Source organism: Dipodomys spectabilis, unplaced genomic scaffold, assembly GCF_019054845.1.
Source record: "Dipodomys spectabilis isolate Male_0828 unplaced genomic scaffold, ASM1905484v1 ptg000140l, whole genome shotgun sequence".
Classification (NCBI taxonomy): Eukaryota; Metazoa; Chordata; class Mammalia; order Rodentia; family Heteromyidae; genus Dipodomys; species Dipodomys spectabilis.
In genome coordinates this window covers 27,425,413-27,449,143 of record NW_024870817.1, presented here as the reverse complement: position 1 = coordinate 27,449,143, position 23,731 = coordinate 27,425,413, and positions in this window count along the sequence as shown.

Genomic DNA, 23,731 nt, shown 5'->3' with positions numbered 1-23,731 from the left:
TGTATAATTCAACAGCTACCTTTATTTCAGCAGTGAAACAGATGGGAAGTAATTTATAATTAATTTACTTGAGAAGAATAGTCAGTTCCTAGCTGGACGCTGGTAGCTCATGATTGTAATCCACCTATTCAGGAGGCTGAGATCTGAGGATTGCAGTTCAAAGCTAGCCCAGGCAGGAAGTCTATGAGAATCTTATCTCCAATTAACCAACAGAAAACAGGAAGTAGCGTTGTAGCTCAAGTGGTAGAGCATTAGACTTGAAGAGCTGAGGGACACCACCCAGGCCCAGAGCTCAAGCCCCACAACTGATCACGCCCCCCTCCCCCAAAAAAAGGATAGTCAGCTCCTTACCACATATTTTACATTCAACTGGAAGCTCACTATACTTTGCCCGACACTGTGGGCAGAAATAGCCTCCTAATGTAAGCCCAGATTCAGTACTGTTATCCAAATGCCTGTGGAAGTAAAAAGAAAAGACTCTGAGAGGTGAAATATTCATGCATGCATACATACATGCGTATGTGTGACATATGCATGTTTCCTTTCATATACATGTGTGTACTACTGAGTGTGGGACAGAGAGTGGGGAGATGAAAAGCAAGAGCTAAAGAAATTATGTTGCCCCAGTCTAAACTCTGGATTCTATTTTAAAATTTATTTATTTATTTGAAAATATGTGTCATAAGCCAGGTAAACAAAAGAAACCAAGTAGGAGAGCCTCACGGCCAAGTTCAAGTCCCAGTACCAGGTCACACGACCACAAAATATATTTCCTATAGCTCATTTATGCTCTTCATACTTTTTTTCTCTTTATTTTGAAGTTTCTCTTGCTGTCTTTTAATTCACTAGTCTTTTCTTTTGCCAGATGCATCTCCTAATCACATCTGATGAATTTTCCAATTCTGTCATACTCTTCATTTCTAAAAGTTTGTAGGTCTTTTTTTTTTTTAATACCTTTCCTATGTCTTATGATTTTCAAATTCTCCTCATCCCTTCCTAAACTTATGTAATGTATTTACAATTGGTATTTAAACATCTTTAGTGACTAATTCTATCAATTGCGTTTTATTCTGTCTCCATTTTGTAACTTCTCCACTCCTCTTTTGTGTGTGTGTATGTGTATGTGTATGCCAGTACTGGGACTTCAACTTAAGGACCTACAGTCCTATTTGGGGGGAAAAAAAAGAAAAAAAAAATATGCCTGTGGTGGCTTTGAATCATGATGCAGAGATTGCTGCCTCTTGCGTTGCTAGGATTATAGGCATGGGTCACCAGCATGCAGCAGAAGGTAATCTTTCATAAAAGCTAGCACATTTCAAGCCATTTAAAAAATGGGGGCTGGGAAGGTGGCTCAAGTGGTAGAGCGCTAGCCTTGAGCTGAAGAGCTGAGGGACAGCGCCCAGGCCCAGAGTTCAGGCCCCACGACCAGACCCCCTCCCCCCAAAAAATAAATAAAATAAATAAGTTATAACTCAAGCAAATGAACTTAAAATATTAATGTATTATCATAGACTTACGCCATGCTGAAAGAAGGTTTTGCATCTTGATCAGAGAAAAAAGCCATGGTGTGTTGAGGAAATCCTTCATGGATAAAAACATGTATTGATTATTTTTCCAAGCAGTTCTAGGACTATAAAACTAAAAACTGTCGTTACCAGAAAGCCAGAAAAGTTACACACAAGCTCTTTCCTGCCACACACACACACACACACACACACACACACACACCTATGCATGTCTGCACATGCATACATGCATGTGCATCTGATGAAACTGATTATAAATCCAAGCTACAATAACAAGTAGAGAAAAGCTGAGGAAGATCTGTCTATTCCAAAGTGTATATATATCTACATTTTCTAATTTAGTAATAAATGTTGCTAATACAATTGAAGTTTATAAGTGTCTACTTTTACTTTAAGCATATACTTCTATGTTTACGTTTTTTGGAACAGTTAAACTTTTTATGTAACTTGCTCTCCATATATGTTCTAATCTCAGAACATGTGTTAAGGAAAAGAAGAAACCAGTAAAAAACCTCAACCAGGGGTAGGTGACTCATGTCTGTAATCCTCGCTACTAACAAAGCTGAGATATGAGGATCATGGTTCAAAGTCAACCCAGGCAGGAAAGTCTGTGAGACTCTTAATTCTCCAATAAACTACTCAGAAAAAGCCAGAAGTGGTGCTGTGGCTCAAAGTGATAGAGTGCTAGGCTTGAGTGAAAAAAGAAAAAACCTACACCTTGAGTTCAAGCCCTATGACTAACAAGAAAAGAAAAGAAAAGAAAAAAAAGGAAACTTCATTACATAAAAAACGTAAAATTAAGCCAGGTGCTGGTGGCTCACGCCTGTAATCCTAGTTACTCAGGAGGTTGAGATCTGAGGATCCAAGCTCAAAGTCAGCCCAGACAGGAAAGTCCATAGACTCTTATCTCCAATAAACCACTAGAAAACCAGAAGTAGAGCTGTGGCTCAAGTGGTAGAGCGCTCGCCTTGAGCTGAAGAGGGCAAGGACAGCACCCAAGCCCAGAGTTCAAGCCCCACAACCGACAAAAAAAAAAAAAAGGGGGGGGGCTGGGAGGGTGGCTCAGTGGTAGAGTGATTGCCTTGCATCCATGAGGCCCTGAGTTCGATTCCTCAGCACCACATAAACAAAAAGAAAAAAGCCGGAAGTGGTGCAGTAGCTCAAGTGGTAGAGCACTAGCCTTGAGCTGAAGAGCTGAGGGACAGCGCCCAGGCCCAGAGTTCAGGCCCCACAACCATACTCCCCCCCCAAAAAAAAACAAAACGTTAAATTAAAATAAAAACAAACCTTTAAATTTATCCTACATGTGTAAACAAATAAATATTCTAGGCTGTAGCTAATAGGTAGAGTACATGCTTAGTATGCTAGAGAAACTGAATCTATCACCAGCACAAGGAAAAATAATAAAATGAATATATAAAAATAGGGAATGTGCTTAGTGGTAAAGTACTTGCCTAGCATGCATGAAGTGCTGGGTTTGATTCCTCAGTACCAGATAACTGAAAAAGCCGAAAGTGGTGCTGTGGTTCAAGTGGTAAAGCTCTAGTTTTAGCACAGAGAGGCTCAGAGACAGAGCCCAGGCCCTGAGTTCAAGCCCCAGAACTGGCAAAAAAAAAAATATATATATATAAAATAAAAATAGGGTAGTAGTAAATGTAACTTAGGAGGCTGAGGCAGGAGGATTTCTTTTTTTCTTTCTGGCAGTCCTGCGGCTTGATCTCAGGGCCTGGGCACTGTCCCTGAGCTTCTTTTACTCAAGGCTAGCACTCTACCACTTGAGCCACAGCACTATTTCTGGCCTTTTCTGTTTATATGGTACTGAAAAAATGAACCTGAGTCTATCACCAGCTTCATGCATATTATACAAGCACTTTACCACCAGGCTACATTCCCAGCTCTCAAAAAAAAATTTTTTTTAACCCAAGTATTTTTCTACAAAAACATGTCTTTATATCTTTCAAATGTAACAATAAAAAAAGCAAGTAGTGTTCTCTGTGTAAGAGACGTACAAATAAGTTTTCTTTTGACTTTGGCAGGGCCTCCAAAATTGTTTCAGCATGTGAAAAGCTTTTTCTGATCATAAAGTAGTTTTTTGCTTGTTTGTTTGTTTGAAGTCATGGGGCTTGAACTCTGGCCTGGGCACTATCCCTCAGCTCTTCAGCTCAAGGTTAGTGCTCTACCACTTGATCCACAGTGCCACTTCCGGTTTTCTGGTAGTTAATTGGAGATGAGTCTCAGGGACTTTCCTGCCCGGGCTGGCTTTGAACTGTAGTCCTCAGACCTCAACCTTCTGAGTAGCTAGGATTACAGGTAGACGTGAGCCACTGGTCCCCAGCAGTTTTGTTTTTTTGTTTATTGTTTTTTTGGTCTGGTCGTGGGGCCTGAACTCTGGGCCTGGGCGCTGTCCCTCAGCTCTTCAGCTCAAGGCTAGCGCTCTATCACTTGAGCTACAGTGCCACTTCCGGCTTTTTTCTTTTTGCTTAGGTGGTGCTGAGGAATCAAACCCAGGGCCTCAGGCATGCAAGGCAAGCACTCTACCACTGAGCCACCTTCCCAGCCCCCCAGTTTTGTTTTTTTAAAAAAGGAAAACCTTAAATGTTAAAATAACCCCTTTGAACCAATATATACATAGCTTAAATAAGAAAGTAAATACATACCCATACGAATTAGTGAGCATTCAGAACTTGAGCTGGCAGGAGGAGGACTAACATGATGTGTTAGCAATTCTTTGTAATGGCTTTCATCTAAAATAACATGGTATGTGCCTAGCAAGATGAAATGGAAAAGAAAAAAAAAAGCTTTGTAAAAAAAGAATTAGTATTTACATAAATTCTGTAAAACTTTCACCATCTGAAAAAATTAAAAATTTCAAAGCAAATTGCCTAAATTATCATTTTAAAAAGTCTTATTTAAATAATATTTTAAACTTACTTTTCTAGGAATGACAATAATTATAGTTTAGTTAAAAGCAAGTTATAAGCCAGTGCTGGTGGCTCACGCCTGTAATCCTAACTACTCAGGAGGCTGAGATTTGAGGATCGTGGTTCAAAGCTAGCACAGGCAGGAACATCCGTGAGGCTCTTATCTTCAATAAACCACTCGAAAACCGGGACAGTGCCCAGGCCCAGAGTTCAAGCCCCACGACCGCCAAAGAAAAAAAAGTTATAAAAGCCGAAAGCCGGTAGCTCACACCTGTTATCCAGCTGCTCAGGTGGCTTAAATCTGAGGACCATGGTTCAAAGCAAGCCTAGGCAGGAAAGTCTATGAGACCTTTATCTCCAATTGATCACTTGAGCACTGTGGCTCAAGTGGTAGAATGCTAGCCTTGAGCAAAAAAAAAAACTCAGGCCGAGTTCAAGGCCCAGTATTGAAAAAATAATAATAAAACTAAGTGATAAAACCTTTACAAAGTATTACATTTAGTAAAATTGCCAACTTTTCAAGAGTTAAAATAGTTTCTCTCAACACTGAGCTTATCACTAGAAATTCCCTGCTTTACAAGTAAGTTGATTTATTTTATAATCAAAAATATAATTGACTGTCGATACTTTGTTATTGTTGCTGTCAGTTGTAGGTCTTAGGAGCTGTCCATGAGCTCTTTTACTCAAGGCTAGCACTCTACCACTCTACCACTTTGATCCATAGCTCCACTTCCCATTTTCTGGTGGTTAATTAATAAGAATCTTATGGACTTTCTTGCCTGGACTGCTTCAAATCGGGATCCTTAGATCTCAGCCCCCTGAGTAGCTAGGGTTACAGGTGTGAGCCTCCGGAGACAACTATCCATTGGTTGAACTATGATGTTTGGTGTTATAAAACCGACTAAAATATCCATATCCAGTAACAATTTGTACACACTAAGGATAATAGAAATATACCTCCAGTTTCTCGAGCAAGAACAGTGCAAACTCGAACCTCTGCGGACAATCCAATGACAGACACTCTAATTTTAGCTGCCTTGATGGTCTTCATAAATGCAAGGAAATGAAAAGTTGTAAGAAAAGAAAGAAAAAATTATTAGTGTCTGAAAAATGCTCAGAAAACTAGAGATAAATTTACTTAAGAATTGTCTTGAGTTGTTACTTTAGTTCTGATGTATTTGTTCTACCTTGATTAGATCATAAATATTAGATGGATCACAAGTTGTGAGGCTGCTAAAGATGATTAGGACTTCTCTACTTGTATGTCCAGGCATGTGTCTAAAGAAAGGTAAACACACTCCAATTAGGCATGACAAGTTATACTAGCAAACAATTTATACATGGTCTACATGTTCCCATTATAGAATAGCTCATCTGCTTCAGTACTGCAAGGAAATATAGAACCATGGGCCTTGTTCATGGAAGGCAGGCACTCTAGCACTACACTACATTATACCACATCTCCAGCCCTAATACATAAAATTTAAAAAAAAAAAAAAAAAGCTAGACTTTATTTGTGAGGCAGAAATGGGGATGGTGGTGGTTCAAGGTCAGTCCAAGAACAGTTTACAATATCCCTTAACTGTCATCTTAAGACACGTGGGAGGGTAAAATTGGATAGTTTGTAGTTCCAGGCCAACCCAGGCAGAAAAGTCCATGAGGCAAAAGTCCAAAGGGAAGCTGGACACAGTGATGCACACGTGTTATCCCAGCAACTAACCAGAAGCCTAAACTAAGTGGGGATCAAGATTCGGTCACCGACATGGGCAGGAAGCAGGAACTTATCCTAAAATAACCAGCCAAAAACAAGGCGGAGGCATGACTCAGAAGTACCAGTCTAGCAATTATGATGCCCTAAGTTCAAACTTGATTATCACCAAAAGGAATTACTCAGGAAAAATACATTATATATTGAGATTTCATTTAAGTTCTCGAGATAGCATAATAAATAATACTGATATGGTTCTTGATATCATAAAGTTGACACTCTAACAGGTTTGTTTTATACAAACTCTAAAGTGTACACTGAAAACTGAAAAATATACTTGTGTGTATGTGTGTGCATGGTCCTGGAGCTTGAACTCAAGAGCTTGGATACTGACCTTGAACTTTTTACCACCACTTGAGCTACAGCTCCAATGTGCATATCATACACATAATGTATACATGTGACTTAAAAGTACTAATATACTTCTTTCTCTCTGCCTCTCTGTCTTTCTCTCTCTTGTTTTGGGACTAGTCCTAGGGCTTGAACTCAGGGTCTTGATGCTATCACTTAGCTTTTTTTTTTGTTGGTCGTGGGGCTTGAACTCTGGGCCTGGGCGCTGTCCCTCAGCTCTTCAGCTCAAGGCGAGCGCTCTACCACTTGAGCTACAGCGCCACTTCTGGTTTTCTGGTGGTTTATTGGAAATAGGAGTCTCAGAGTCTCTCCTGCCCGGGCTGGCTTTGAACCGCAATCCTCAGATCTCAGCCTCCTGAGTAGCTAGGATTACAGGCGTGAGCCACCAGCGCCCGGCTTCACTTAGCATTTTTGTACAAAGCTGGTTGCTTTACCACTTCAGCCTCAGCTCTACTTTCAGCTTTTTTTGTGTGTGTATGGTTAGCTGGAGATAAGAGTCTCATGGAGTGCTGGGAAGGTAGCTCAATGGTAGAATGCTTGCCTTGCATGCATGAGGCCCTGGGTTTGATTCCTCAGCACCACATAAGCAGAAAAAGCCGAAAGTGGCACTGTGGCTCAAGTGGTAGAGAACTAGCCTTGAGCTGAAGAGCTGAGAGACAGCGCCCAGGCCCAGAGTTCAGGTCCCACAACCAACAACAACAAAGTCTCATGGACTTCCTGCTGGCTTCAAACCTCAGTCTTCAAATCTTAGCCTCCTAGTAGCTATGCTTATAGGTGTAAGCTAATGGCACCAAACACTTTTTTCTTTTTCTTTTTTGATAGAGTATTATATAGACTAGGTTAGGCTCAATCATGATACTTCTACCAAAACTCGAACCTCTGCGGATCCAAAATGTTGGGATTACAGACATGTAATACCAAATCCAGCCACATACTACCAAGCCCAGCCATACAATCAATTTTCAATAATCTTCTGTGTGTATGCTGATCCTGGAACTTGAACTCAGAGCTTGGAAACTGTCCCTGAACTTTGAAACTCAAGCCTAACACTCTACCACTTGAGCTACAGCTCCACTTTCCAGTTTTTGGTTTGTATGTTTGTTTTTAAATTGGAAAGACAACATGCCTGCCTAGGCTAACTTCAAATTGCAATATTCAATCCTCAGATCTTAGCCTCCTGAATAGCTGAGATTACAGACAAGAGTTGTCAAGGTCTAGCTTTAGGTATTTACTGTTTTAATCTTTAAACTTTTGTATTACTGATATTGTTGACAGTTTTCTTTTTTTCTTTTCTTTTTTTGTGGAACTGGGAATCAAACCCAGGGCCTGTACATGGTAGGCAAGTGCTCTACCTCTGACCTACATCTCCAACCCTATTATATTTTCCTAAAAGTCTCTTAAGAATATACCTCACCTAACTTGGTCCAAGTGGCTTATTATGGCTATAATCCTAGGTATTAAGGAAGCTAAGATCCAGTGGATTTCTGTTTGAAACCAGCCTAGACAGAAAAGTCCACAAGACTCCTCTCCAATTAACCTGCAAAAGCTGGATTAGAGGTATGGCTCAAGTGGTAGACAGAGTACCAGCTATGCAAACTGATCCAGAGTGCAGTATAAAGTACTGAGTTTAAGCCAAGTATTGGCAACAAGGGAAAAAAAAGAATTTATCTAATAAAATATAAAATAAAAATTACTAAACAATACCAAAATAAATACTATACAACATGACAGATACATTTCCTACTTAACTGCTTTACTTCAATGGGCTTTATGAAAACCCATGTTAACCTATTAATACAACTTAACTCATTAAAAAAATTCTGTATTAAGAATGAATAATAAAACATAAAGAACTAACTTTAGAGTTTGCATAGCCATGCTTAAGGAATTATAGAGAGATGGTTCTCCATGGCAGGTCATATCTACAGCTTTCTTCAGAGATGTTATATGTTTCCTTGGGTTTCCTAAAATAAAAAGGAATAACTTAGCTCAAATAAAAGGCTGCATATACAATGTGGATACATATGTTTCCTCCAAAACTTACATATCTAAGATATTTAAGAACAGAATGCCTTCAATTTGGATTTATTTTCTTTTTCTTTTTTTTTTTTTGCCAGTCCTGGGGCTTGAAACCAGAGCCTGGCCTGGGCACTGTCCTTGAGTTTCTTTTGCTGAAGGCTAGCACTCTACCACTTGAACCACAGCACCACTCTTTTTTTCTGTTCGTGTGGTACTGAGGAATCAAACCCAGTGCTTCATGCATGCTAGACAGGCACTTTACCACTAAGCCACATTCTCAGCCCCTTAATTTAGATTTTTATAAGAAAGGGTTGGTAGATAGTCTCACTTCATACTGAAAAACAATACAAAATAATCTCTTTTTTTGCCAGGTGTGGGTAGCTCACACCTGTGATCCTAGCTACTCAGAAGTCTGAGGTCTGAGGATCCCAAGCCCTGAACTCAGGACCTAGGTGCTGTCCCTGAGCTTCTTTTGTTCAAAGGTAGCATTCTACCAAATTCCAGCCAAGGCTAGCTTCAAACTGCAATCCTCAGATCTTAGCCTCCTGAGTAGCTGGGACTACAGGTATAATCTACTAGTGCCCAGGTAGCACACATTTTTAATAGTGTAAATCTAGAGTACACGATTTCTACTCGTAATATATTTCATTATTTTGAAGGCCACATGCTAACATCTTTGAAATCAGCGTATGTCTCACAATCACAGGTAACCAGACAGTATTCTAACATAGGCACTGCCTGCTCACACATGACCTTTTTTTTTTTTTTGCAGGTCATGAACCTGAACTCTGGGCCTAGGCGCTGTCCCTCAGCTCTTCAGCTCAAGGCGAGCGCTCTACCGCTGGAGCCACAGCGCCACTTCCGGCTTTTTCTGCTTATGTGGTGCTGAGGAATTGAACCCAGGGCCTCATGCATGCAAGGCAAGCACTCTACCACTGAGCCACCTTCCCAGCCCCACACATGACCTTTTGAAATAGTTCTTCAGAGTATAGCTTCAACTCTGTACTTCAGAGGCTAAGGCAGGAAGATTGTAAATTCAAGGACAATCTAGGCTATAAAAATGAGCTTAAGGCCGGGTGCCAGTAGCTCACGCCTATAATCCTAGCTACTCAGGAGGATGAGATCTGAGGATCAAGGTTCAAAGCCAGCCCGGGCAGGAAAGTCCATGAGACTCTTATCTCCAATAAACTACTAGAAAACTGGAAGTGGTGCTGTGGCTCAAGCGGTAGAGTGCTCGCCTTGAGCTGAAGAGCATAGGGACAGCGCCCAAGTCCAGAGTTCAAGCCCCACGACCAAAAAAAAAAAAAAAAGAGTTTAAGCCCAGTTGTGGGCTACATAGTGAGACTTTGTCACAAATAAACAAAAAAGTGTAGAGGGGTTGAAGTCTGGGGGGGGAAAGAGGGCAAGGCCCAAGTGGTAAAGCACTTGTCTAACAAGCATGAGGTTCTAAATTCAATACCAAAGAAACAAAAATCAACAAGCAAAGCTTTATGAGTCATACCTATAATCCCACCTACTTGGAAGACAAAATTTGGGAAAATCATGGTTCAAGGGCAGCCCAGGCAAAACAAATAGCTAAAAACCATCTTAATTCAATAAGCCAGGTATGGTGGTGCACACCTGTCATCCCAGCTATGTGGGAGACCTAAATAGTGGAGGAAGGCCTGGGGAAAAAGAAACGAAAGACTTTATTTTAAAAATGACTAAAGCAAAAAAGGCTGGGATGTGGCTCAATTCAAACACCAGTACCAAACACACAAAAGTTTTACCTATGTAAACAAAGGCTGCTGTCCTGTGGGTAAATCACCAAGAAGATGGTATAAGCAATTCACATGTTATTTAATACTGCATAAAGGATTTATATCAGAGCAGAAAAGTCCATGACACTCATCTCCAACTAACCACCTGAAAGCGGAAAGTGGAGCTATGGCTCAAAATGGTGGAGTGCTAGCGTTGAGCACAAAAGCTTAAGAGTTCAAGCCCCAAGATCGACAGGAGGCTGAAATCTAAGGATAGTGGTTCAAAGCCAGCCCAGATTCTTTTTTTTTTTTTTTTGTCGGTCGTGGGGCTTGAACTCTGGGCCTGGGCACTGTCCCTCAGTTCTTCAGCATAAGGCGAGCGCTCTACCACTTGAGCTACAGCGCCACTTCCGGTTTTCTGGAGGTTTATTGGAGATAGGAGTCTCACTGTCTCTCCTGCCCGGGCTGGCTTTGAACCGTGATCCTCAGATCTCAGCCTCCTGAGTAGCTAGGATTACAGGCGTGAGCCACCAGCGCCCGGCGCCAGCCCAGATTCTTATCTCCAATTAACCACTAAAAAGCCAGAAGTAGAATCAGGTGCCAGGGGCTCATACCTTTAATTCTAGCTACTTAGGAGGCTGAGATTTATGGACTGCAGTTCAAAGCCAGCCTGGGCAGGAAAGTTTGTGAGATTCTTTTTTTTTTTGTCAGTCGTGGGGCTTGAACTCTGGGCCTGGGCACTGTCCCTCAGCTCTTCAGCTCAAGGCGAGCGCTCTACCACTTGAGCTACAGCGCCACTTCCGGTTTTCTGGTGGTTTATTGGAGATAGGAGTCTCATGGTCTCTCCTGCCCGGGCTGGCTTTGAACCGCGATCCTCAGATCTCAGCCTCCTGAGTAGCTAGGATTACAGGCGTGAGCCACCAGCGCCCGGCAGTTTGTGAGATTCTTATCTCTAATTAACAACCAAAAATTAGGAAGTAGAACTGTAGCTCAAGTGGTAGAGAACTAGCCTTGAGAAAAAAGTTCAGGGATAGCACCCAGGCCCTGAGTTCAGGCCCTAGGACTGGTGCACATGTATGTACACGTGCATATGTGTGTATGGATGCACACACACGTTCTATCCTTCTAAAAATACAAACATGTATGAGAACATACACAGGCTCTACGCATATAGACACAAACTGACTAAAGGATGGGGTATACAGAGGAATTAAAGTTATAATTCCTCTGAAAAATAATGTACTATTTACCAACATGAACACCAGAAGTAAGGAGAGGGTAAAAGGGGGAGGCACCAGAATGGAGGGAAGGCGAGCAAATGTAGTCATTTTATCCAATGGATATTATGTAAAAAATGAGGGTAGGGACAAAGCAGGAAAATGGGGGAGAAAGATGAGGTAACACTGATCAAGAACATTGTAGGGGCTGGGAAGGTGGCTCAGTGGTAGAGTGCTTGACTTGCATGCATGAAGCCCTGGGTTTGATTCCTCAGCATCACAAAGGAGAAAAAGCCCGAAGTGTCACTGTGGCTCAAGTGATAAGAGTACAAGCCTTGAGCTGAAGAGCTGAGGGACAGCACCCAGGCCCAGAGTTCAGGCCCCATGACTGACAAAAAACACCCCACAACAAAACAAGAACACTGTAGTTAGAACCTGACTTTTAGGGCTGGGAAGGTGGCTCAGTGGTAGAGTGCTTGCCTTGCATGCATGAGGCCCTGGGTTTGATTCCTCAGCACCATATAATCAGAAAAAAAAAAAGCTGGAAGTGGTGCTATGGCTCAAGTGGTAGAGTGCTACCCTTGAGCTGAAGAGCTGAGGGACAGCACCTAGGCCCAGAGTTCAGGCCCCATGACCGGACCCAAAAAACAAAACAAAAAGAACCTGACTTTTAAATCATTATCTCTCTGTACAACTTAATAAAAAATAAAAATAAAAAACAGTTCTCCTTTAAAGAAGCACATTCAATTTAACACTATTCACTATGGGGAACTCAACTTGTAAATCAGTTATAGATGCCAAGATTTTAATGGGGGGGAGATTATTATTCAATAGTTTCATCTGAAAAGCATAGAGAAAACTTTACTTATTAAGCAGTCACACCAACAAGGTCACAAGCTGAATAATTAAAGCTAAGTCCTTGAGCCCTGCGTGAAGGTAATTCGATGCATACCTGAGAGTTCAGTCAGTTTTTCAGCTCTTTTACTCTTGGTCACAATTATTCCAATCTCAAAACAAAAATAAAAATAATTATTACTTTTATATAACAAATTATTTTCTCTTGATAAGAATTTAGGTAATGAAATTAGTAACTACAGAAGAAATAAGCAATGTATAAAAAACTTTTTCCTCAAAGTGTTATTCACATATTTAGCTATCAATTAACACAAACATACATGTTTAACTTTTTTTTTTTTTTTTTTTGGTTGGTTGTGAGGCCTGGGTTCTGCCCTTGAGCTCTTCAGCTCAAGGCAAGTGCTCTACCACTTGAGCCACAGTGCCACTTCCAGTTTTCTGGTAGTTAACTGGAGACAAGTGTCTCAAGGCATTCCTGTTCAGGCTGGCTTTGAACCATGATCCTCACATCTCAGCCTCTTGATTAGCTAGGATTACAGGCATGACCCACCAGTGCCCTGGATAAATGGTTTAATTCTTAGAGCTATTCTGCTTTTCATTCGTAAGTGTACCAGAAATAGTACAGTCTGAGTTAATAATTCATAGAAAATATGCTTTATTTCTGAAAAACTATATTTGGCAGTAAAACAAAAATCCAATTCTGAATTCTATCACTTATCTACATACCTGACTGATTGGATTTTGGTCAAAATATTCTTCTACGAAGTATTCCAACAACTGTTGAAAGAAAATACACAAGGAAATACTACATAAGAACAAGCCACAGACAAGCTGTCTGATCAGTATTTGTGAAACCTATCAAATAGTACTTCTCATATTTATTTTTATTTTTAAATGTCTTTGTTGTTATTAGTTATGTGGTACTGAGGAATCAAACCCAGGGCCTCATGCATACTAGGCAAGCACTGCACCACTGAGCCACATTCCCAGCCCCTATCATGATTTTTAAACTCACAGATTTTCAAGAAAAGTTCAGCTGTAAAGCCTATATTAAATAGTAAAACCTTGGGCTGGGAAGGTGATTCAGTGATAGAGTGCTTGCTTTGCATGCATGAAGCCCTGCGTTCGATTCTTCAGCACTACATAAGCAGAAAAAGCCGGAAGTGGTGCTATGGCTCAAGGGGTAGAACGCTAGCCTTGAGTTGAAGAGCTGAGAGACAGCACCCAAACCCAGAGTTCAAGCCCCACAACCCAGAAAAAAAGAAAAAAAATTATATACAGTAAAACCTTGTAGTTGAAGTGGTGAGCAGGAAGACAGGATTGAGCTAGGCTTAAAAGATGGATCTGAGGCAGGACAGACACTTTTAGCTCCACATACTTGGAAGGCTAAGTAGGAGAGTATCTTTGAGGCCAGCAGTTTGGAGCTAGCTGTGGCCATATAGCAAGAATCTATCTCATAAAACAAAATAAACAACAGGATGGATCCATTTAGATACGTCAAAAACAATAAACAAAGCCTGGCATTGGTGGCTCACGCCTGTAATTCTAGCTACTCAGAAGGCTGAGATCTGAGGATCCAGGTTCAAAGCCAGCCTGGGCAGGAAAGTCCCTGAGACTTTCATCTCCAATAAACCACCAGAAAACCAGAAGTAGAGCTGTGGCTCAAGAGGTAGAGCACTGGCCTTGAGCTGAAGAGCACAGGGACAGCACCCAAGCCCAGAGTTCAAGCCCCAAGACCGACAAAAACAAAACAAAACAAATAAAAACAATGAACAAGAAAATGACCAAAGGGAACCGGATGGAAGAACTGCAGAACTGAAGGGGTTCTTGACAGGTCGGGAATATTGTGTTTGCAAACACAGATTCAAGACACACAAAGGAAAATATTCAGTTAAAGAAAAACAAAAGAATAAGTTACACAGCAAGAACCTTTTGGGGGTGAGAAGTAGGGACAGAACTGCCTTTTGTGCTAGATTGGCATTTAACCACTTAAAGAACACCTCCAGGGCTGGGAAGGTGGCTCAGTGGTAGAGTTCTTGCCTCGCATGCATGAGGCCCAGGGTTCGATTCTTCAGCACCACATAAACAGAAAAAGCCAGAAGTAGGCACTGTGGCTCAAGTGGCAGAGCGCTAGCCTTGAGCTCAAGAGCTGAGGGATAGCACCAGGCCTAAAGTTCAAGTTATATGACTGACAAAATAAGTAAAAATAAATAAATTATTAAATTAAAAAAGAATACCTCCACTTTTACTTTTTTTGATACCAGTACTGGGGCGTAAACTCATTCCTGGGAAATGTCCTTCAGCATTTTCCTTCAGTGCTGGTATTCTACCACTTAAGTCATACATCCACTTCTAGATATTTGGTGGTTAACTGGTGGTAAGAAGCTCACAGATGGGCTGGGAAGGTGGCTCAGTGGTAGAGCACTTGCCTTGCATGCATGAGGCCCTGAGTTCGATTCCTCAGCACCACATAAGCAAAAAGAAAAAAGCTGGAAGTGGTGCTGTGGCTCAAGTGGTAGAGTGCTAGCCTTGAGCTGAAGAGCTGAGGGACAGCGCCCAGGCCCAGAGTTCAAGCCCCACAACCAGATCCCCTCACCCCCCCAAAAAAAAAGAAGCTCACAGATTTTCCTGCCTTGGCTGGCTTTGAACTCCACTGTGATGATCTTTAGCTCTCAGCCTTGTGAATAGCCAGGATTATAGGCCTGAGTCACAGGTGCTTGGCTCACATCTGGATTTTTGCTAGTTAATTGGGGATAAAGGTCTCAGGAATTTATCTGTCTGATAAATTGTGATCTGAACTGTGATTGTCAGATATCAGTTTCCAAAAACACAATAATTTTTGTTTTGTTCTGTTCTTTCTGTTAACATAAATCACATGTACGTAGAATTGCTGCCAGATCATTTGGGGAAAACCATAAAGCAAAACAACTTTTGTGGCTTTAATTTGTCACCACCCTATATGAAGATCATCCTGCTTTGTGATCAATACAAAAAAAAAAAAAAAAAGAAAGAAAAAGAAAAAAGAGAAAAAAAAGAACTCCATGTCTTTCATTACATTTAGTATAAATTTAGGCAATGCTACTATACCTTTAAAGTACATGTCAGTCTGTTAGGCTTTAAGTCTTGGTCTTCCATTGTTCTTGACCCATCAACTACCACATAAAGGTGGCGCATCTGCCATAGAAGGGGGAAAGGGCATGAAACAATCTCCAGGGACAGTTTTTACTAAGAAATAAAAATAACATTTAATGTCCACATGTTTTACACATGTATTTTAAATATATTTTTTTAAAAGATTACTGGTCTATCAAGGCAGAATATTTCTCTAATCCAAAATAGTTCTATATCAGTAAAAAGACCAAAACATACCATTCCAAGTCGAACTTGTCCATGGTGCTCAAATACTCTGCAAAAATTATGTAAAATTTTGAGTGAAACACCATGTACTAACAAAAAACCCAATCAAGCCTTCCAACTAATGTTCATTATGTAGTAAATTATTCCCTTTTGGATACATGTAATTTTAGGTACTGTTGGTAATCTCTGGAGACCATCTCCTACTGGGGCAAGGCTAGGCTGCTATTTCTTTTTCCTTACTTAGACAACTACGGGGGAGTTTCTCAGAAACACTAAAAAATGAATCACTTGGGATGGTTATAGAAAAAAGGCTTAGGGCTGGAATGTGGCTTAGTGGTAGAATGCTTGCCTAGCATGCATGAAGCCTTGGGTTTGATTCCTCAGCACTATATAAACAAAAAAAGCAGTGGCATTGTGGCTCAAGTGGTAGAGTGCTAGCCTTGAGCAAAAGAAGCTCAGGGACAGTGCCCAGGCCCTGAGTTCAAGCCCCAGGACTGGCCAAAAAAAAAAGCTTAGTGTTTTTCCTAAGAACACAATTATTATTATCTACATACCTTTTCCTCTTTGCCTTAAAGAGAATGTCTTCTATTGTAGCTTTAAGAGAGCCAGTTTCATCTTCTTTAAGGATTTCCCTGTAAGCATAATTGTTGGAAAAAAAATAAGCTAAAAATATTAACCTAGTAGAAATAATAGGGTACCTGACTAGAAAGCTCAAGATTTTGTGATTAAAATGCTACAAATACATATATACATACATAAATAGCAACTGGTGGCTCAGGCCTGTATTCCAAGCTATTCTGTAGGCTGAAATTTGAGGATCACAGTGGCAGTGTTAATCTTGAGCAAAAAAAGATAAGGGACAACTCCCAGGCCTTGAATTCAAGCCTTAGTACTCACACACACACACTCAGACACACACACAGAGGCACCAGTGACTCACAACTTAATCCTAGCTCAAGAAGTTTGAGAGCTAGAGGATCACAGTTTGAGAGGCCAGTCAGGGTAGAAAAGGTCTCAAGACTCCATCTCCAAAACAACTAGCAAAAAGCTAGGCTGGAAGCATAGCTCAAGTGCTACACCAGGTAAGAAAGCAAGCTGAGTGAGTGTGAGTTCATGAATTTATGCCCCAGTATTGCCAGTAAATTATTTAAAAAATTTTAATGTACTGTAATAATAAAATTGAGTACTATTCAGTAATAAAGGAATGAAGTACTTCCTACTGTACACAACATGAAATTGAAACAGTTCTACCTTGAAACAAAGTGGTTTTGAGAATAGCTGCACAGCCCAGTTAAGTTTTGTAAAAACAAAACGTCAGAAATGTAGAAATTTTAACATATATGATATACTTTCAGTACAGGTGAACTAAAAGAGACTCTAAAACAGTAATGCTCTACTTACCATGTTCTCTCATAGCCTCCTTCCCATCGCTTTGCTCTTTCAGGTTCTTCGTCCATGTTTTAACTCTCTATTATGCAACACTGTAAAAACATATCATGAATTTTCTAAAGATGTTTCCCACAAAGTGCAATTTCAATTATTTGAAGGTGAAAAATCAGAGTACAAGATTGTCTAATTCACAGTGGTTCAGTCAATAATTGTTGGAGGAAAACAGAAAATTTTCATGAAAGTCCTTTTCCTATTTCCAATAAACAATATGGATACTTATGGGCAAACCTGGAATTAGAAATAAGCATTTATTTACTTATTTTGTCATGGGGCTTGAATTCAGGGCCTGCGCACTGTCTTTAAACTTTTTTTTATTGTAAAGATACTGTACAGAAGGGGTACAGTTACATGAGTAAGGTAATGAGTACATTGTCTATCGAGCATTGTTACTCCCTCTATTTTTCCCCTACTTATCCCTTCCATTCCGGTCCCTGAACTTTTTTTCTGCTCAAGGCTAGTGCTCCACCACTTGAACCACAGCTCCACTTCCAGTTTTCTAGTGGTTAATTGGAGCCAAGAGGGGACTTTCCCAGATCTCAGCCTCCTGAGTAGCTAGGATTACAGGTGTGAGCCACCACCTCCTGGCAGAAATAAGCATCTTTTTATACCTTATAAGACAAAAAAAAAAAAAAAAAAAAGAGGTGTAATTCCCATGGCTTAGGAGACAAAGAAAGAAGGATTCCAAGTTCCAGTCTGGCTTGGGAAGTTAGCTAGACTTTATCTCAAAAGCAAAGTAAAAGCAAAGACTAATAGAGGAAGTGAATTTGATCAAAGTATATTATATCACATATTAAAATATCATAATAAAAACCCCTGTACAATTAATATGTTAATAAATAAAACAACAAGAGAGGCTAGTGTAGTTCAAAAGGCAGAGAACTTGCCTAGCAAGAGCTTGGTCCAATCAATAATATTCACACACACACAGCTTTATAGCTGTGTCACAGAAGACCATAGAATTATGGGAAGTGGGTATGGGTGTGGCTAAAATAAGATTCACCATGCTGGACACTAGTGGCTCATGCCTGTAATCCTAACCATTCAGGAGGCTGAGATCTGAGCATCATTGTTTCAAAGTCAGGCTGAGCAGGAAAGTTTGTGATACTCTTATCTTCAATTAACCCACAAAATACTGCAGGTAAAGCTGTGGCTCAAGTAGTAGAGGGCTAATCTTGAACACAAAAGCTCAGGGACAGTGCCCAGGTCCTGAGTTCAAACCCAGGGCCAGCACACACAAAAAAAGACTCACCAACTGATAGTTGTTATAGCTAAGTAACAGATACATGGTAATCCATGGTATTCTTTCTCCACTTCTATGTACATTTAAGTTTTCTCATAATAGAGATTTTTCTTAGGAATCAATCTGACTAAAGTACTGTGTAGCCAGGTGCCAGTGGCTCACACCTGTAAATCCTACTCAGGAGGCTGAGATCTCAGGATCACTGTTCAAAACCAGCCTGGGCAGAAAAATCTGTGAGACTCCTATCTCCAATTAACCACTAGAAAACTGGAAATGGCGCCGTGGCTCAAAGTGATAGAGCACTAGCTTTAAGCAAAAGAGCTCAGGAATAGTCCGCAGGCCCTAAGTTCAAACTCAAAAATAAAAAAAAAAATAAGTACTGTATATGCACAGTGAAACTCCTTTAGATAATTAACATAAACTTAAATTGAATGAGTAGATTATATATATATATTTTTTTTTAAAGTCCAGTATTGGGGGTTGGGGTGAGGGATGGTGAATGGGCAGGCTGAAAGATGATGAATCCAGCCAAAATAAATCATGTACATATGAAGATGGAACAATGAAGCCTGCTGAAATTGGTAAGAGAAAGGGAAACATGGATAGAAAAGTGATGGAGGGGGTGAGTCTGATCTAGGTACACGGTAGGCATACGTGGACATGTCAAAACAAAACCCTTGCACAACCAACTGATGCTAATGAAAATGTGAAAAGAGGGCTGGGAAGGTGGCTCAGTGGTAGAGCCCTTGCCTTGCATGCCTGAGGCCCTGGGTTCGATTCCTCAGCACCACATAAGCAAAAAGAAAAAAGCCAGAAGTGGCGCTGTGGCTCAAGTGGCAGAGCGCTAGCCTTGAGCTGAAGAGCTGAGGGACAGTGCCCAGGCCCAGAGTTCAGGCCCCACAACTGGACCAAAAAAAAAAAAAAGAAAGAAAGAAAATGTGAAAAGAGGGACTGGGAAGTTGGCTCAGTGGCAGAGTGCTTGCCTCACATGCATGAGGCCCTGGGCTCAATTCCTCAGCACCGCATAAACAGAAAAAAGCTGGAAGTGGCACTGTGGTTCCAGTGGTAGAGCACTAGCCTTGATCTAAAGAGTGCCCAGGCCCAGAGTTCAGCCCCCACAACCAACAAAAAAAAATAATAATAAAAATTAAAGAAAAAGATTTTTTTTTTGGTCAGTGCTGTGGTTGTTTGATACAGGTCCTTAGAATTTAGCCCAGGCTGACCTCAAAATGCCAATCCTCTGTCTCAGCCTCCTGAGTGCTGGGATTACTACCATGACTGGCTCTTGAAAGTTTTTAAAAGTGACATTTGTTAGTGGACACGTGTTTTAACTCAAAATTCAATAACAGCATACAAGATTAAATATACAGGGGCTGGGAAGGTGGCTCAGTGGTAGAGTGCTTGCCTTGCATTCATGAGGCCCTGGGTTTGATTCCTCAGCACCACATAAGCAGAAAAAGCTGGAAGTGGCGCTGTGGCTCAAGTGGTAGAGCACTAGCCTTGAGCTGAAGAGCTGAGGGGCAGTGCCCAGGCCCAGAGTTCAGGCACCATGACTGGCAAAAAAAAAAAAAAAAAAAAGATTAAATATACAGCTAGCCATAGGTGGCTCACACCATAATCCTAGCTACTCAGGAGGCTGAGATCTGAAGATCAAAGTTCAAATGGTTTCATCAGCATTACAAGATCAAAAGTAATTGGGATGTTTCTCTTTTTTTCTTTATTCTTTATGTTCATCTATATCTTTAATACTTAAGGATAAAATTGGTGGTAAGAAGAGCACAAGAAGCAGAACCATATAATAAACATTCATATAGCACCCATATCTATTCTTACCAGTGAAATCTCCCTCTCCTTATTCAGGTTCTTTTTCCATAAATTAGTTTGATTAAACTAGAATTCTGGTATCATTCTGTTCTGTCCTCAATCAAACTTCATGAAATGACATTTGCCAAGACCACGTCTCTGTCTATCAAATGTGCCAGAAATAAAGATTTAATTTAGCCCTAAAGCAAATGGCACCTAGTCTGGGATGGAAGCTTCAGAATCAACTTCAAGCCGGGGTCTGAGGTCTCAAGCCTGTAATCCTAGCTATTCGGGGGGCTGAGATCTGAGGATTGCAGTTCAAAGCCAGCCGAGGGAGTAAAGTACATGAAATACTTATCTCCAATTAGCCAGCAAAAAGCTGGGAGCGGTGCTGTGGCTCAAGCCGTAGACCTCCAGCCTTAAGCAAAACAGTTTAGGGGCAGTGGCCAGGCCAAGTTCAAGGAGGGGACACACACACACACCCCTTGGTGCACACACACACCTTGACACACACACACACACACACACACACCCTTGGTGCCTTTCCTGGAATCCAAGCCCCGGAAAGGTACGTTCCCCAGGAAGTGCCCTTGGTGCACACACCTTGACACACACCTTGACACACACACCCTTGGTGCATTTCCTGGAATCCAAGCCCTTGGTGCACACACACACCTTGACACACACCACACACACCTTGACACACACCACACACACCTTGACACACACCACACACACCTTGACACGCACCACACACACCTTGACACACACCACACACACCTTGACACACACCACACACACCTTGACACACACCACACACACCTTGACACGCACCACACACACCTTGACACGCACCACACACACCTTGATACACACCACACACACCTTGACACACACCACACACACCTTGACACACACACCCTTGGTGCCTTTCCTGGAATCCAAGCCCTGGAAAGGTACGTTCCCCAGGAAGTGCCCGCCCCGGCGCTGCCGGTACAGGTGCAGGGGACTGGCAGCATTTCCTCAAACCTCTCCCTGCCTAACACGACAATGAGAGAAGCAGGTCCATCAAGGCCCCAGGGTTTCGGCCGGGAAACCCCCGGGCTTGCGACTTCGCTCGAGCCACGCGAATGGAGGTGGAGCGAATCCAGGCCGCGGACGCGACCCCAGCCGCATCCCTCACGCGCGCTCAGCCGTCCCGGCGGGAGCCATTCCCCACGCGCGGCCCACTGCAGCCACGGTAACTCAGCCTCGAATTCCCCCACGCCCCCAAGTCCCGTCAGCCGGCCGGGAACCAACCAGCCACGCCAACAAGGGCCGAGGACTCACCCGGCCCGCAGAAACCACTCTCCGCCGGAAGCTACGCCCGCCCACTCCCCCCCTGCCCAGCGCGCTGCAAAAGTCCTTCCGACGCGCGCAGCGACGATGAAGAAACGTTCCGGCTGCTGGGGGCCAGGTCGGCCGGGGGCAGGTCAGCCGGGGGCGGGCTGTACACGCAGTGGTGAGAACAGGCCATCAGGATGGTCTAACCCCAAAAAGTAAAGGCTTGGGTGAGTGGTAGGTATACGATCAGAAGCTCAGCAACCTTCGTCCTGGGCTCCGAGGAGCTTGGTTTTCCATCCGAAAGTTTGGAATGAAGAACTCTTTAACAGCACTGAACCTAGCTGTGAAGCAGTGGGGGTTGGGGTTTGTGGATGCTTTTGCTTCTTGGGCCTGGAACAGTTCTGAGCAGGGAAGCTACTACAGGAGTTGGATGCCTCTTCCTTTCCCCAACAGCTTATTCACCTCATTGCCTATGTTGTTTTGTTGGTACCGTAATCTTCCTCATCTGTGTTCTGACTCCCTCCAAAATACAGAAATTGGTAAACTGTTCCATAGGTAAGCCAGATCTTGTTTAGGTTTCAGGCTCTGACATCCTCATGAACTGATGTGCAAAATGAGGATTGCATTCCCGTATGTCAGGGCTTCCTGGCAATTCCACTGACTGCCATTTCCTCTTAAAAGATCTTGGCTGGGAATGTGGACTTAGTGGTAGAGTGCTTGCCTAGCATGCATAAAGCCCTGGGTTCAATTCCTCAATATCACATAAACAGAAAAAGCTGGAAGTGGTGCTGTGCCTCAAGGGGTAAAGTGGTAGCCTTGAGCAAAAGAAGCTCAGGGACAGCGCCCAGGCCCTGAATCCAAGCCCCAGAACTGGCAAAGGAAAAAAAGAAAAGATCTTAGCCAGGCACTGGTGACTCATGCCTATAATCCTAGCTACTCAGGAGGCTGAGATCTGAGGATTGTGGTTCAGAGCCAGCCAGGGTAGGAAAGTCTGTGAGACCCTTGACTCAAATTAATCACCAGAAAACCAGAGTAGAGTGCTAGCCTTGACCAAAAGAGCTCAAGGACAGTGCTTAGGCTGAGTTCAAGTCCCATGACTGACAAAAAAGAAAAAAAAAAATCTTGTTGGTTTTGTACATGTGGTCTTTGCATTAATTTTTTTTTAAAGAGAGGAAAAATTAGCATTACAAATTATTTCCTAGTGCAGGTGTCTTTCTACCCTCACACCCTTATATTCTTCCTTTCCTAGGACACAAACCCCTCACAATTTCCTTTCCTGCTTTACTTCCACTTTGATTTTAACCACTCCTTTCACTGTGACTGGGCATCCTATTCAAAGATGGGGTACATTCCCTTAAGACCAACAGCCATAAGATAGATTTGTGGGGATTGATGGACAACAGGGTAAGAATAGATCATAAACAAGAAAAGGATAAAGGATTCTCCCAATAAATTTGAATCAAAGCATTATCAAGAGTAAGACAATATATTCAGATTTTTTCCTAGACATAATTCCAGCTCTGTATAGTTTTAGACATGGATTTTTTTTTTTTTGTCATGGGGCTTGAACTCTGGGCCTGAGTGCTGTCCCTGAGCTCTTCAGCTCAAAGCTAGCACTCTACCGTTAAACCACAACTCCACTTCCAGTTTTCTGTGGTTATTGGGGATCAGAGTCTCACAGACATTCCTGCCTGGGCTGTCTTTGAACCGTGATCCTCAGATCTCAACGTCCTGAGTAGCTAGGATTACAGGCATGAGCCCCAGGCACCTGGCTAGACATGGATCTTAAAGCCAAACTACAAAGGGTACTGAAGTCAAACAAAATATCCCCAAATTCATGATACTCTCTTGGCTTAATTATGGCTAATATTCTAATCATATATATATATATATATATATATATATATATATAGTGGCAAAACAAAAGTTTTTTTTACTTGTAAAACTAAGGGAAAGCACAGAATGTAACAATTTGTTCTTTGTTCATGGATGGTTGAATACAATTTAGAGTTAGGAAATTCATGAATAACTCATACCACAAAAAGACAAAAAGAGGTAAACCTGTTTATTCCAGAATATTTAAATGGAAACTATACTCCCAGAGGAACACCCAAAAGTTCCATAGTGAGACCTTAGTTTATAAAACAAACACACGAGGAATAA